At 40.3% G+C, this 15,949-nt stretch overlaps 1 long non-coding RNA gene across 1 annotated transcript in view; it reads left to right on the top strand.

The window, feature by feature from the left end:
- LOC140194706 (uncharacterized) overlaps positions 1-14,578 on the top strand; it is a 37,504-nt gene extending 22,926 nt beyond the window's left edge. Inside the window, exons 2-3 of the long non-coding RNA XR_011885271.1 lie at positions 5,096-5,176; positions 14,501-14,578. This is a non-coding gene — a long non-coding RNA (uncharacterized lncRNA). The remainder of the gene's footprint in view (positions 1-5,095; positions 5,177-14,500) is intronic.
- Positions 14,579-15,949: the final 1,371 nt, after the last annotated feature.

Below are 15,949 nucleotides of genomic sequence, written 5' to 3'. Positions count from 1 at the left end.
ATACATGCCAAACTATAATTGTGCTACAGGTTCATCTGCATTATTCTGTATACTGTGTGCATTCAAATGTAACACCTTCAGTGCTGTATTCATCATCCTCTTTGATTTTGTCCCCCCTTTACATTTCATCTCATCCCATTGACTGTAATTGTTTTTCTATTATCAGCCTCTCCTTGCTAGGACTCTCATTGCACACAGCCTCAGTATGTAAACCAACCACCCCATCCTCAGCGCTATCACTCTGGCTCCCATAGCCCTACCAGTTTAGTTTGAACCTGCTCCCACAGCCCCAGCGAACCTGCTCCCACAGCCCCAGCAAACCTGCCCGCAAAGATATCGATCCCTCTAGAGGTTTAACCCATTCCTTTTGTATAGGTTGTACATTCTCCAGAAGAGTTCCCAATGATCCAGAAATCTGAAACCCTGCCCCCTGCACCAGTGCCTCAGCCATGCATTCACCTGCCTAATCATCCTATTCTTACCATCACGGTCATGTGGCATAGGCATCAGTCCAGAGGTTGCTACCCAGGAGGTACTGTTTTTCAGCTTTCTACCTAGCTCCCTAAAATCTCTCTAGGATCTCCTCACCTTTCCTACCTATGCCTTTGGTGCCAATATGTACTAAGACTTCTGCCTGCTCACCCTCCTTTAGAATGGTGTGGACCTGATCAGAGACATCCCTGACCCTGGCACCTGGGAGGCAACCTACTATCTGGGTGTCTCTGTCGTGTCCACAGTATTTCATCTCTGCTCCTCTATCCATGGAATCTCCTATCAACTTTGCAGTCCTCTTCACCTCTGTTCTCTTCTCAGCCACAGTGCCAGAGACCCAGTCGCTGCAGCTCCACCCGATAGGTCCCCTCAACAGTATCCAAAGTGATGTACTTATTATTGAGGGGAATCTGCACTGGGTGCCCATTTCCCTTCCTTCTCCTGATAGTCACCCAATTACCTGCCTCCTGCAAGCTAGAGGTGACTACCTTCCTGTAGCTCCTATCCATCACTTCCTCAGTCTCCTGGATGAGCCTAAGGTCATCGAGCTGCAGCTCTTGTTCATTAACATCTTCTCTGAGGAGCTGCAGTCAGTGCACCTGGCACAGATGTGGTTATCCGGGGGGCTTGAGGTCAATCAATTCACACAAAGAACACAACATTAACCCTGGAGCCATTCTCACTGCACTAATTGTGCCTTAACATTCAAAGATGAAGAATAACGAAGAAAAAGAAACTTACTAGGTACTTGCCTCACCAAAGCCACTCCAACACTAACCCACTCACACAATTTGTCCTGCCTTATTTTTATTTATCGTTCACCCTGTTATGGATTCTGTTCACTGCCTGGGCACAGTTTAACTCCAAAAATTGCCATGAAGCCCTGCCTTTTTTTCAAATCTTCATTCGCGGCCCTGTATGAAGTTGCCTTTTCTTCTTGTGCTCCCATTCACTGATTTGGCACAGTCGGACTGTGTTTTGCAGGGCAGTTAGCATCTTGATGAAAGGTCGTACCTGTAACAGGCATCACGTTTAGTTGTGAAGTCAAGATCTGGGGAATTATAAAAAAGAATTGTAGAGCGGGTGATGGTCTGAAAATCAGAGGATGGTTCATCAACAAATAGTGGCACCTACTTTATTGGTAGAGCTTGTGACAAGGTTAAGTTTGCACATGAAGGAATGGAGTTCTGTAAATGGAAGAGTGGGTTGTCTACAGGAAGTTAATTCCTGGGACCATTATTGTAGCACTGGTTGTAAGCATCTCAGTCATGTCCATGTGGATTTAGAATTCTGATGACAGGGTATAGGATACATAAATGGTGAGGGGTTTAAAAAAAAGAACAGTATGTTGAGCATGAAATTCATTGTGTAAGGACATAAAGGTAAGAACTTTGAGGGTAGTTGTTCAGAGTCGAAGCAGATAAGCAACAGTAGGAAAATAATGGAAAAAAGGTAACTGGAAGGAGGAGTGGGATCAGTTAACTCATCAGGGGAGATGAGTTATTAACTTCAAACTTTCTGCATAATAACTCAAAGAGTTAAACTGCATGTGCCTGTAACGAGAGCTGTATAACTCATCTCCTTCTACCCTAGGCCACGAACTTATTAATCACCCCTGCTGTGGACACTTTCTGGAGGTCCAAGATCCATATGCTCCACGACCGCTGGACTAAGTGTGTAAATGTAGGAGGGGACTATGTCGAAAAATAAATGTGCTAGGTTTTCTAAAATTGACTCCTTCTACCTTAGGCCACAAACATATCAATCACCCCTTGTAATACAAATCAAGTCTGCATTTTCTCTTTTGACTGTACCTCATCCTCTCTTCACAACTCATTTTCTATGAGTTCCAAAAAGATTGATACTGAAGTTTGGGAAAAAGCACAGGCACATTCAACGGCAGTAAACTTATTTGAGCTGACATACCTGGATGAAAAGTGATAAACCAGTTCATTGGATGTCAGCTTCTCCAAAGTTCCACGTTTTGGTAAAATAACATGTCAGCTTTGCAAAGATTCTTGGAAGGATGCTCTTATGAAAAGTGTTCCTAATCTTAAAACTAAATCTGTCTTTGTCAGAGTAGATATGAGCTATCAAGGGAAATAAGCAGTTGCTTGATAGCCTTAAAGCCATATTCTCTTTTTAGTTAGATTCCATTCTTCAAAAGACATTAGCATTTACATGCTAATTTGTGGATTGTGCTATTCTTTTGGAATAATAAATGAACCAAGCAGCATCCCTGAACTCCCAGTTGACTGAACCTCCATTCAGTTGCCAGTTTCAAGTAATTCTGACTGATTTCATGATTTATTTTATCTATTGAGATACAGCACCGAATAGGCCCTTCCGTCCCTTTGAGCTGTGCGCCCTGCAACGTCTAATTTAAAACAAACGAGGAAATGTGCGGATGCTGTAAATCTAATTAATCCCTAGCCTAATAGAGTCATAGAACAGTACAGCAGAGAAACAAGCCCTTCGGCCCATCTGTCCATGCCAGACCATTTAAACTGCCTTCTCCTCCATAGCCCTCCAGATCCCTATAACCCACATAGCTATCCAAATGTCTTGAAAACGTTGAAATCGAGCTCGCGTGCACCACTTGTGTTGGCAGCTTATTCCACACTCTCACAGTCCTCTGAGTGAAGAAGCTTCCCTTCATATTCTCCTTAAACCTTACACTATTCACCCTTAACCCATGCCCTTTAGTCATAGTCCCGTCCAACCCCAGTGGAAAAAGTCTGGTTGCACTTAAACTATCTATGTATACCTCTCAAAATGTTGTATACCTCTATCAAATCTCCACTCAATCTTCTATGTCCTAGAGAATAAAGTTCTAACCTGTTAGGCAACCATCGACTACCACTCTCTGGCTTCTCCCACAAGGCCAATGTCTGATCTAATTTACCACCTCATCTTGAAGACTGAGTGACTGAACCTTCTTGACCAACTTCTCATGCGGGACCTTGTCAAATGCCTTGTTGAAGTCCATGAAGTCAACATCAGCTGCTTTGCCTTCATTAACTTTCCTGGTAACTTCCTCAGAAAAACTCTGTAAGATTGATTAGACATGACCTACCACACAAAAGCCATGAACCACACCTATCCTTTCCCATATTTACTTTGAAACTTAAGACATTATGATCACTAGGTGCAAAGAGTTCCCTCACATAAGCTTTTGTCGCCTGCCCTGTCTCATTCCCTGAAACCAGATTAAGTATCAAACACTCTGTCATTGGAACTTCTATGTACTGATTAAGGAAACTTTCCTGAACACATTTAACAAACATTGCCCCATCTCTAGTCCTTTTACGGTATGGGAGTCCCAGTCAATATGCGGAAAGTTAAAATCACCTCGTGTAACAACCTTGTGTTTCTTACAACAGTCTGCAATCTCTCTGCAAATTTTTTCCTCTAAATTTCTTGGACTGTTGAGTGGTCCATAATATAGCCCAATTAACCTGGTCATACCTTTCTTATTCCTCAGTTCCACCCATAAAGCCTCACTAGATGAGTTCTCCAGTCTGTCCTAACTGAGCACTGCTGTGACATTTTCCCTGACTAGTAACGCCACACCTCCCATTCTGTCACGTCTAAAACAATGGAACCACTGGACAATTTACATTGAACCTACCAACCAGTGCATTTTTGAGGAAACCCATGTGGCCAAGGGGAGAATCTACAAACTCCTTAGGGACGTGGCAGGAATTGTCCTCAACCGAAATGCATTGCATGAAAAAAGTCTTAAAATAATGTATAATTTATACATGCAACTGTGTCTTCATGTAACAGATATTAGGCACTCAAAATGAAGCATGTTATCACTTCCATCCAGGTATTTTTAACCATCTTTGTTACATGTATAAATTAAGATTTTTTTCATGCAGTGCATTTCAGTGTTTAGTCAGGTTCCAAAGTTTTTGTAGTGACTAAAGCAAATGAATATGTACAAAACATTGTTTTCAAAATGCTCAAAATTAGATGACTAATTCTTTTGTTCTTTCAGGGCAGAGGTCTCAGAAGAACTGGAATAGTTATTTTTAGTAAAGTATAAGTGCAGATATTTCTATTATCAGCTGAAGATAGTATTGCATTATACTGCAAAACATTTAACTGAGGAAACAAGGTTTCAACCTGTTTGGGTGGTATTAACTAATCTATGTTGTAATTCAAAAAAGACATTTAAAATGGTAAAGCAAAAAAAAGATGTATCTTTGACTGCATTCCAAAATGTATAGAAAGCAATTTCTCTGCAATACTGCAGTCCCTGCTGGTTAATGCACATCTTCAAATGTGCCTTAAGAGACTCCAAGCCATCTAGCTTAGAAGCTTATGCAAAACCAAAGTGCAACAGATTTCAGTTTTCTAATGTGAAAACATTGCCCTGGAGTCACTTTAAGTGCTCATTGCTACCAAATGTCTTAGATGATAGTTTTAAAATTTATTAGATTGGCAGAAACATTTCAAGTCTATAGAAATTCACTTGTAATTCAATTAAAACACAAATTACAGAGATTTATGTAGTGTAAAATATGGAATACACATACTTAAGATTTTTTAATAGATTTGCAACTTATTAAATAGAATGAATTTGTATCTTTTGCAGCAGCCATCCCTGGTATCAAGCTGAGCGGCTCTCAACTCAATATGCTAAGGCTGTGCCACCAGACTTGAAGTAGAGTGGAAGGTATGATGCATCTCATCTTTGACTTTTGCATTTCAAGGTTGGTACTTGAAATTTGACTCTTCCAGCCATACAAAACAGAAGTGGGCCCTTCAGCCCACCATGTTTATCCTAACCTTTAGGTATCTATCCATATTAATCCCACTTTCCAGGACTTGGGCCCTAGCCTTCAAAGTATTCATGATTCACGTGTTCTTCTAGATACTCTTTAAATGTTGTAAGAGTGTCTGCCTCCACCATCAATACATATAATGCATTCTAGATTCCAACCACACGCTGGGTAAAAAGTCCCTAATTCAGATTCCCTCTAAACCTTTTATCCCCTACCTTAAACCTGTGCTCTGTAGTTTTCTCTCAACACCAAGACAAGCAAACACAGTTTATCCAGGTGCTCCAACTTCAACTGCATCCTGATAAATCTCCTCTTGCAGTGTAGTCCTGTCCTTCCTAGAGTGAAGCAAACAGATCTCTGCACAGTACAACTAGTGATTTACGAAGCTTTATAGCCTGTTATATTTTACCCCACCTCCTCTCACCCAACCCAGCACCAATGGAGGCGGTTGTCATAGTCATAGAAAACTACAGCACAAAAACAGGCCTATGCTGAACCATTTAATCTGCTTACTCCCATTGACCTGCACCGGACCATAGCCCTCCATACCCCTCCCATCCATGTGCCTCATCAAACTTTTTCTTAAACATCGATATTATAATGTCATCCACCACTTGCACCCTGGATGTGCATTCCACTCACTACCCATGAATGAAGGAGTCCCCCCTCATGTTCCTCTTAAACATTTTACCTTTCAGCCTTAACCTTTGACCTCTAATTCTAGTCTCAACCAACCCCAGTGGAAAAAACCTGATTGTATTTACCCTGTCAATACCCCTCATAATTTTGTATACCTCTATCAAATCTTCCCTGAATCATCTATACTCTAGGGAATAACCTATTTAATCTTTCCTTATAACTCAGGTCCTCCAGTCCCAGAAATATCGTTGTAAATTTTCTCTGTATTCTTTCAATCTCATTTGCATCCTCCCTGTAGATACGGGACCAAAACTGCACACAATACTCAAATTAGGTCTCATCAACTTGTTATACAACTTCAACATATCATTCTAACTCGTGTACCCAATACATTGATGTATGAAGGCCAATGTGCTTAAAGCTTTCTTTGCAACTCTATCTACCGGCAATGCCACTTTCAATTAATTATGGAGCTATATTCCCAGATACCTTTGTTCTACAGCTCTCTTTCGTGCCCTGTCATTTACTGTATGGGACCTATCCTGGTTTGCTTTCCCAAAGTGCAACACCTTACCCTTGTCAGCATTAAATTCCATCTGCTATTTTTTTTTTTTTTAGCCCATTTTTCCAGCTGGTCCACATCCTGCTACAAATTTGGATTGTCTTCCTATCTGTCCTCTACAACCCCTCCATCTTGGTGTCATCCTCAAATTCGCTGATCCAGTTAACCACATTATCATCTGGATAGTTGATATTCAGTAGATTACAAACAACAATGGACCCAATATCGACCCTTGTGGCACTCCACTAGTCACAGGCCTTCGGTCAGAGAGGCAACAATCTACTACCACTCTCTGGGCTACTCCTGCAAAGTCATGTCTAATCCAATTTACGACCTCATTTTGAATGCCAGTTGACAACCTTCTTGTTGACCAGTCTGCCATGCAGGACCTTGTCAAATGCATTGCTGAATTCATATAGACAACATCTACCACCTTGTCTTCACCGATTTTCCTGGTAACATGCTTGAAAAACTCTATGCAATATGTTAGACATGACCTACCATGCATAAAGCCATGCTGACTATCCCTAATTAATCCATGTCAATCAAAATACTCATATATCTGGTCCCTTAGAATACCTTCCAAAAAGTTTCTCACTATTGATGTCAACCTATAATTTCGTAGTTTATTATTGGAGCCTTTTTTAAACAGCAGAACAACATTAGGTATCCTCCAAACCTCTGGTACCTCACCTGGCACTAAGGATGATTTAAATATCTTTTCTTGGGTCCCTGCAATTTCTGGTAAGAGTGGGCAGCCAGACGTTTTGCTACACATTGGCACCAATGACATAGGTAGACAAGGTAAGGAGGCCCTGAAGAGAGATTTGAGGGAGCTAGGTAGAAAGCTGAGAAACAGGACCTCCAGGTTAGTAACCCCTGGATGGCTGCCTGTGCCACACGCCAGTGGAGGGAAGAATAGGATGATTTGGCAGATGGATGCATAGCTGAGGAACTGGTGTAGGGGTCGGGAGTTGAGGTGTTTGGGTCATTGGGATCTCATCTGGAGGATTACAAACTGTACGAAAGGGAGGGATTACACCTGAACCTGAGGGGGTCCAATATCCGATACACTTGCGGGAGGTTGGCTGGAGTCATTTGGGAAGGTAAGGGGATGGGAACCAGAGTGATAGTGCTGAGGATGAGGTAGTTGGTTTACAAATAAGGGCAATGTGTAGTGAGACCCCTAACAAGGAGAGGCTGATAATAGGGCAAAATTGCAGTCTACAGGATCAGTTGCAGTGTAAAAGGCAGACAAAAATCGAAAGGTGAATTCAGGACTAAAGGTGTTATATTTGAATGTGTGCAGCATATGGAATAAAGTAGATGAACTTGTAACACATTTGAAGATTGGCAGGTATGATGTTACAGACATCACTGAATCATGGCTGAAAGAAGATTCTAGCTGGGAGCTTAATGTCCAAAGATATGCATTCTATTGAAAGGATGGGCAGGAAGGCAGCAGGGGTGGCATTGCTCTGTTGGTAAAAAATGAAATCAAATCATCAGAAAGAGGTGACATCAGGCCAGAAGGTGTTGAATCATTGTGGATGCAGCTAAGGAACTGTAAGGGTAAAAAGACCCTAATGAGAGATGTATACAGGCCCCCAAACAGTGGTAGTAAGGATGTGGTCAACAAATTACAATGGGAGATAGAAAATGCATGCCAAAAGTACAATGTTACCGTGGTCATGCAGGTAAATTGGGAAAATTAGGTTGGGGTTGGATCTGAAGAGGAGGATTTCTAGAACGCCTATGATATGGCTTTTTAGAGCAGCTTGTGGCTGAGCCCACCAGGGAATCAGATATTTTGGACTGGATTTTGTGTAATGAACTGGAATTGATTAGTGAGCTTAGGGACAAGTGATCATAATGTGAAGAATTTACCCCACATTTTGAGAAGGAGAAGATAGCCAGATGTATCAGTATTACAGTGGAGTAAAGGGAATTACAGAGACATGAGAGAGGAGATGGCCAAAATTGATTGGAAAAGAACACTGGCAGGGATGATGGCTGAGCATCAAAGGCACAGGATATGTACATCCCAAAGAGGAAGAAGCTAACAAAGGAAATCAAAGCCAACACAAAAGCCAAAGAGAGGGCATATAATAGAGCAAAAACTAGTGGGAAGTTAGAGGATTGGGAAGTTTTTAAAAACCAACAGAAGGCAACTGGAAAAAGTCATTAAGAAGGTAAAGATGGAATACGAAAGCAAGATGGCCAATAATATTAAAGAGGGTACCAAAAGTTTCTTCAGATACATAGTGTAAAAGAGAGGTGAGAGTGAATATCGGACTGCTGGAAAATGATGCTGGAGAGGTAGTAATGGGGGACAAGGAAATGGCAGACAAACTGAATAAGTATTTTGTACCAGTTTCACAGTGGAAGACACTAGCAGTATGGTGGAAGTTCCAGGTGTCAGGAGTTATGAAGTTGTCATCACTAGGGTGAAGGTTCTTGGGAAAATAAAAGGTCTGAATGTAGATAAGTCAACTGGACCAGATGGTATACATCCCAGGGTTCTGAAAGATATGGCTGAAGAGATTGTGGAGGCATTAATAATGATCTTTCAAGAATCACTAGGTACTGGATGCTTCCAGAAGGCTGGAAAATTGAAAAAGTCACCTCAATCTTCAAAAAGGGAGAGAGGCAGAAGAAAGGCAATTATAGGCCAGTTAACCTGTCTTTAGTGGTTGGGAAGATGTTGAAGTCGATTGTTAAGAATGTGGTTTCTGGGTACTCGGAGGCACATGATAAAAATACATCATAGTCAGCATGGTTTCCTCAAAGAAAATCTTGACAAATCTGTTAGAATTATTTGAAGAAATAACAAGCAGGGTAGACAAAGGAGAATCAGCTGATATTTTGTACTTGGATTTTCAGAAGGCCTCTGACAAGGTGCCACACAAGGTGCTTTACAAGTTATGAACCCATTGTATTATAAGAAATATTCTGGCATGGATACAGCTGTGGCAGGAGGCAGAGTGGGAGCCTTTTCTGGTTCGTTGCTGGTGACTAGTGATATTTCATAGGGGTTTGTGTTGGGACTGATTCTTTTTACATTATATGTCAATGATGGAATTGAAGGCTTTGTTGCAAAGTTTGCAGATGATATGAAGGTAGATGGAGGGGCAGGCAGAAGGACCTAGAAAGCAGTTTTGGGCCCCTTTTCTTAGAAAGGATGTGCTGAAACTGGAGAGGGTTCAAAAGGGCTTCACAAAAATGATTCCAGGATTGAACAGCTTGTCATATGAAGAGCATTTGATGGTTCTGGACCTGTATTCACTAAAATTCAGTAGAATGAAGAGTGACCTCATTGAAAGTTATCGAAAGGTAAATGGCCTTGATAGAGTGGATGTGGAGAAGATGTTCCCTATGGTGGGAGAATCCAAGACCAGAGTGCACAACCTCTGAAAAGATGGGCGCCCTTCTAGAAAAGAGATGAGGATGCATTTCCTTAGCTAGAGAGTGGTGAATCTGTGGAATTCTTTTCCACAGGAAGCTGTGGAGACCAAGTTTTTGTGTATATTTAAGACAGAGGTTGATAGATTCTTGATTGGTCAGGGCACGAAAGGATACAGGGAGAAGGCAAGAGACTAGGGGCCGAGGAAATTTCGATCAGCCATGATGAAATGGTGGAACATGTTCGATAGGCTAAATGTCCTAATTCTGCTTTTATATCTTATGGTCTTATATCTGAGATGTTGTGGCAATGTTCATTGTTCAGAAGGCATGGTAAGAGTATTGATTACAAATTATCTGTGGATTTATCTTTTTTGTATTTTTTTGATATTTGGTAATTTTTTAAATAAACTATAAGATATTGCTTTTTGGTTCGATAACCTCTCTTCCAGTTACATGCTCACTAGCCTTTGCTTGGTTATCCCAGTTGAGGCATTGTTGGGACATCAACTAGGCTCACTGCTTTGCTGGCATATGTGTGATGCTAACGTTCCATTCGCTTATGAATATTTAGGGAACACTCCTCAACTTGTGATCTCTCCTCTCACTGGTAGTTAAGTAATAGTAACTAATATTATATAATTGCACTTTGATTTATATAAGACTTTTACTTTGAATTAATGTTAGTGTATCTTTCTTACCACGATACATGAAAGGACTAGTCTTCACTCTGTATAGGTAATGAACAGGCAGTATGCCTCAAATCGATACTGCTGCTTGTGGTGATAGCAAGGCCTCACTCAGTTGTTCCGTAAATTGGGGCTTTTTATCATTTGCAGTAATCAAATAGATTTTGCTGTTGCAGCTCAGTGACTGTGCAGGGTGCGTTGTTGGTCAGCTTCAGCTCTGAACTGCAGCCGAGAGGAGGCAGTCATGTTCCTCTTGGTCGCAATGAGACCTGAACTTCCCCGCTGTTTGTTAACGTTGACAGACCTTCTCTAGTCCACCAGCCATGGCTTCCTTCATACTTAATATTACCTAAAAATTATGGCTGTAAAATGACATCCTACCTGAAGCCATCACAGATTCTACCTGCTGGTCTCATGACCTTAGGATGATAGTAGCCTTGACATTTTGAAGCTACTTCTGCTTGGATGCATCCAACTTTTTCAATTCAAGTAGAAGTTAAACTAATGGTCAGGAGAAGCAGAATTAGAAATCAAATCTTTTTGTTGCACCAGTCTACCTCCTCCTCTTGTCTCTTTCCATTTACATATGGATTGTAAAGCTTAAAAGATGGTCTTGGAAAGACCTCAGCCAAGCATGGGCCTCGCTTGAGCGATGGATCAGCCAAAAGCTTCAGACCTTTACTTTACTTTATTGTCACCAAACAATTGATACTAGAGCGTACAATCATCACAGTGATATTTGATTCTGCGCTTCACACTCCCTGGAGTACAAATCAATAGTAAATATTAAAAATTTAAATTATAAATCATAAATAGAAAATAGAAAAGGGAGGTAAGGTAGTACGAAAAAACTGAGAGGCAGGTCCGAATATTTGGAGGGTATGGCCCAGATCCGAGTCAGGATCCGTTCAGCAGTCTTATCACAGTTGGAAAGAAGCTGTTCTCAAATCTGGCTGTACGAGTCTTCAAGCTCCTGAGCCTTCTCCTGGAGGGAAAAGGGATGAAAAGTGTGTTGGCTGGGTGGGTCGTGTCCTTGATTATCCTGGCAGTAATGCTCCGACACCGTACAGTGTAAAGTGAGTAAGTGAGTCCAAGGATGGAAGATTGGTTTGTGTGATGTGCTGGGCTGTGTTCGTGATATTCTGCAGCTTCTTCCAGTCTTGGACAGGACAATTTCCATACCAGGTTGTGATGCGCCCTAGAAGAATGCTTTCTACTGTGCATCTATAAAAAATTAGTGAGGGTTTTAGGGGACAGGCCAAATTTCTTTAGCTTTCTCAGGAAGTAAAGGTGCTGGTGGGCCTTCTTGGCAGTGGACTCTGCTTGGTTGGACCAAGTCAGGTCATTTGTGATACTGACCCCGAGGAACATAAAGCTTTTGACCTGTTCCATTAGCGCACCACCAATGTAAATGGGGTTGTGTGGTCCGCTACTCCTTCTGAAGTCAACAACCAATTCCTTCATCTGGCTGATGTTGAGGGATAGGTTATTGTCTTTGCACCATGCCACCAGGTTCTTAATTTCCTCTCTGTACTCAAACTCATCATTACCCGAGATACGGCCTACAATTTTAGGACCTGAGTATACAGATGAATTTTAATTCACATTTTTACTGTCATACATTGTTATTTCATTTTATATTTTCATCAGAGATTTTGTTACTATCCTTCTAATAATGAATTGTGAATAGTTATTTCTCCAATCTCTTGAAGTGCATATTGATTCTACATTACATTCTAATTCTAAATGTTAGATGATATTTGACTTGGTAAATGAAGTGCTTAATTTTTAACTCCTTATCTGCACATTTTCCTGCAAGTAGAAGTAAAATTCTTGCTTGGACATTATGCACTTGGGTTAAAAGGCTGATACACGGGTCTGATAAGTTTGAAACAGTGTATTGTTAAAATTGCAAAAAAATCAATTTTTGGCAGGTGTCAGTGTAATGAAAAGTTGTGACGAAGAAAAGCAGACTATTTCACAAGAAAGGACATGTAACTGAAGAATTTTTATTAATACCTCAGGAGCAGAAAAATACTTATTTTATTAACTGTTTTTGAATAAAGCATTCTTGCATAAAGTCTTTCAATTCTCATTCTATAGGATGACAACACAGCAGCAACACTAAATGACAATGTCAGAGGTTAGAACAATATGATTCAGAAACCCATTGCAAGGATGATAGCTTCATCATTTTCTAAAGTGCCCTTGACTGTAGGCAAATTATAAGTTAGTTAATTATATAGAGAAGTTGAGTTTGTGCTCAGTTCATTAAAATTTTACATTTAACTTGAGGGCGACAATTTAAACCATGGAAAGGCAGATGTGATTAGACAACAGTGAGAACAATTTTTTCTTCATGCAAAGAATGAGCAATGTATAAAAAGTAAATAAATTGGTGACTATGAGTGAACTTCTTATCAATGAGATAAGACATTCCTGATTTTTGATTTATCTTTTTACCTTATGTGATAGCTTTAAAGTATGGCAGTCCCAATTTCAATATATCTGTATGCTTAATTTAAGAGATGCTCAAGAGGATAATGTATCTTTGAAAATTGTTATTGCAGAGCACTTATATGTAGTCAATAATGCTTGCTGTGTAATTAACTCAAATATCCTGATATCCACGCTGTATGGCAAACATATGGATGTGCTCTGTGATTAGTTGTTCGAACTTAACAGAATATGTCTAGTCCATTGGTTTACTGGATGGCTGTTCTTCGTGAAGGAGGATTTTAATGAAAAAGTACTCCCGAAACCAAGCTTTATATAAACAAAGTTTATGACATTTCTAGGAGTAAAATAATAAGAAAATAGATATAACAGGTATTAGCAAACTTGGCACAAGAATTTGTAAAGAAAACAGTTTACAACATTTGGTTCTGATTTTCGCCTATCATCAGTGCACTTAAGCAATATTTGAAGGTGGAGATTGGTTTAGTAATATTAATGGAGTTAATTCTACCTTACCCAACATTAAAAAAGTATTGCTGTGCTAAACACAGAAAGCAAAACAAAAACATTTCTACTGTGTATCTAAATAAAATATCAGGCAGCATCCTTAAAAAGAAAAACAAAAAAAATTCTGGTTAAAAGTCTTATTTTTGTTTTCATAAATAATATTGAGAGAAAACAAGTTAGTTTTTAATTTGCAGGATGGTGGTTGACAGACTGATGGGACAAAGGGAGTGCCTTTGATAGTCTGAAGCATGGTTGGCCTTGAGGATATATTATAGAGGTAATTTTCTAAGAAGGTTATTAGGGGTGATTGGAGGGAGAGAATTTGAACAAAAATGTTGTGATGAGGGCAATTACAAAGTGAGTGAGAACACAAACAAAGGAGCATAAAGGATGTGAAAATAGAACTGTAGGACATGCCCAGCTGGCCACACTGTGCAATTGATCAAAGAAAAACTAAGTCAATGTGACTTACACCAGAAATGGCTAATTTTCGACGGACAGAGGAAGCAGTATTGAATTCTCCAACTTCTGCTACCTGAGTCTGGAAGATTGTACATAATGCCAAAAGGTTTAACATGAGAGCTAGGAGATTCAGAGGGAATCTATGCGAGATGTTGTGACTGTGATCTAAATCACTGGAGAGACACTGAGGCTGGTGATATAGTAGTCTTTATTCAGCACAACGATCAGGCATCATTCTGGAGACATTCTCGGTAGAGGGTCACAAACCCAAAGGTACATTACGTTTTTATACCTTTAAGATCAAAAGTAATAGTAGGTGATTCAATACAATTTTAGTAGTTACAATGGCATTGTTTACTTCAATACTTTGGCTTAAAAAATGGTTCCTTTCAGATACATAGTGGAAGCACATTGTAATTGATTCAACACCTTTGATAGTCCAAACGCCTTTGGGAAAAACTAATTAACACAAATATTCTAAAATCTTTTGATGACAGGGAGCTAGACACCCAAAATTAATGTTGTCAAAGCTGTCTCAGAGTCTGCAAATATGGTAAGTACACAGAAACTATTGATGACCTATATCTGTGACCATGTTTGATATGGTAAGTGACAACATCCATCTGGTCTGCTAGCTTGCACTCAAATCACAATGGTGGAAATAACTTAGCCCATGTTGCCTGGTTTGATGCAATCCAATTAATACAACCCCATTGTTTTAACATTTGGCTCTTGTACGTGCAATCTCTCAGTCTGTGGAGCAACCTGTGCTTTTAATTTCAATTTACTGCTTGCAATTTACGAAAAAAAACTGAAGGCTAATGGCAAACTTCCTGAACTTATTTATATTTACAGAACTGATGCTTGGTTCTTGTTTGAGTTAATATCTGCCATACTTACTCCCTAACAGGATTTTTTTTTCCCAAGCAGGGTAGTTGCAATCAAATGTGCTGTCTGGAGCGGTGGTGGAGCCAGATACACTCACAATTTTTATGAAACAGCTAAACAAGCATTAGAATTGCCAAGGCACAGAAGTTTGTGGACCTAAGGCATGGAAATGATTTAGTGTAAATCGGTACAGCAAGTGGCATGAATATGAACCGAAGGACCAAGGTGGAAAATAAAAGAAAGTTCTTCAAGCTTGCATCAGGAATTCTGTATTGAGCATGTGCTGAAGAATTGGAATAACAGGCAACAGGAAGATCTGAGTTACCTTCATCCAGCCCAGGGGATTTATCCACCTTTAATCCTGCTAAAGCATCAATTACTTCCTCTTGATTTATAGAAGCTTGATCTAAAATGTCACTTTCCCCTTGCTAAATTCATTTTCGGTCATTTTGCCATCAAAGAGGTGTGAAGGTGGTTTACCTGGACTGGTTCCTGTGATGAAGGTTTTAAAAAAAATTTATTTAGGTACAAAGCAGAGAAGGCCCTTCTGGCCCTTCAAGCCACGCTGCCCAGAAATCCCGCGATTTAACCCTAGCCTAATCAGGGAACAGTTTACAATGACCAATTAACCTACCAACTTTGGACTGTGGGATGAAACCCACATGGCCACAGGGAAAATGTGCAAACTCCTTACAGGCAATTGAACATGGGTTGCTGCTACTGTAAAGCATTGTGCTATCTACCATGCCGTCCCATAGAACATAAATATGGAACACTACATCACAGTACAGACCCTTCAGCCCACAATATTGTGCCAACCTATTAACCTACTCTAATGTCAGTCTAATCCTTCCCTCCTATGTGAAGAGAAAGAAAGCCCTTAACTCCGAGCGGAGTCTTTGGGACACCGTCATGACAGTGTTTTTTTAGCAGCCTTTCTTATTTTTACAAGGCCGAGTTGCGAGCTCGACACTCAACCCAGTATGGCTGGAAAGCGTGCAAGGGAGCCGGCTGGATTCAAACTCGTGAGCCTTTGCTCCAAAATCCAGTGCTGATGC

This window comes from Mobula birostris, chromosome 3 (genome assembly GCF_030028105.1).
Source record: "Mobula birostris isolate sMobBir1 chromosome 3, sMobBir1.hap1, whole genome shotgun sequence".
Classification (NCBI taxonomy): Eukaryota; Metazoa; Chordata; class Chondrichthyes; order Myliobatiformes; family Myliobatidae; genus Mobula; species Mobula birostris.
Note: the sequence above shows the minus strand (reverse complement) of the source record. Positions and strands in the feature narration are given on the sequence as shown.